Genomic DNA, 1340 nt, shown 5'->3' with positions numbered 1-1340 from the left:
AAAGAAGGATGACCAATAGACACATGAAGAAATGCTCAACCTCCCTAGCCATAAAAGAAATGCAAATCAAAACAACATTGAGATACCACCTCACCTCAGTTAGAATGGCTATAATCAAGAACTCTAATAACAACAGATGCTGGAGGGGATGTGGACAGAAGGAAACCTTACTACATTGTTGGTGGAAGTGTAAACTTGTTCAACTATTTTGGAAAGTAGTATGGAGGTGCCTCAAAAGACTCCACATAGAGCTCCCCTATGACCCAGCAATCCCACTTTTGGACATTTACCGAAATGATCACAAACAAGACCATACTAAAGCTACCAGCACAACTATGTTTACTGCAGCATTATTTACCATAGCTAAGATATGGAACCAACCCAGATGCCCCTCAGTAGATGAAAGGATCAAGAAAATGTAGTATATATACACAATGGAATTCTATGCCTCCATCAGAAAGAATGACATTGCCCCATTTGTTAGGAAATGGAAAGACTTGGAAAAAATTATAGTACGTGAAGTAAGCCAGGTCCAAAGAAACATAGGCCCCATGGTTTCCTTTATTTGCAATAGTATATGTCTGAGACAAGCAGAAATGGTCAGATAAGTTGATGTTAGGCAAAATGAACCCCAAGATAAGGACTCAAATGCTTTTTCTTGGGCTGGGAAGGTGGCTCAGTGGTAGAGTACTTGCCTTGAATGCCTGAGGCCCTGGGTTCGATTCCTCAGCACCACTTAAGCAAAAGAAAAAAGCCAGAAGTGGTGCTGTGGCTCAAGTGGTAGAGCACTAGCCTTAAGCTGAAAAGCTGAGTGACAGCGCCCAGGCCCAGAGTTCAGGCCCCACGACCGGACCCCCCAAAAAATGTTTTTTCTTTCTTGCTCTTGTTTCTAACATATTATATATATATACATATATATATATATATTTGTTGCTTTGTATGTCCCTCCCTCCCTCATGGTATAACCCCTGTTTTGACTGTATTTGATGTTGGTGTAATTTGTGGAGGGGAAGGGAAAAAACAAATTGTTTAAATAGGGATACAGGTAGACCCATTGCAACAATGAGATGTATGTCGAAAAATGAACTTTACAACTTTAGTGGGGGAGGCGGGACAAAGGAGGAGGCAATAATGCTTGATAAGAAATGAACTCATTACCTTTCCCATGTAATTGTAACCCCTCTGTATGGTATTTTCACAATAAAAAAAAGAACCCATGTGATTAGAATGTACCTTCCCAGATCATCCAAGATAATCTCCCATCTCCTGGTCCTTTATCACCTCTATTCAGGATTTTACAAATTGATCTTGAGGTCTTTTTCTCTTGAAAGTGGCCATAT

The sequence above is a fragment of the Dipodomys ordii genome, unplaced genomic scaffold, assembly GCF_000151885.1.
Source record: "Dipodomys ordii isolate 6190 unplaced genomic scaffold, Dord_2.0 Scaffold2, whole genome shotgun sequence".
NCBI lineage: Eukaryota > Metazoa > Chordata > Mammalia > Rodentia > Heteromyidae > Dipodomys > Dipodomys ordii.
Note: the sequence above shows the minus strand (reverse complement) of the source record.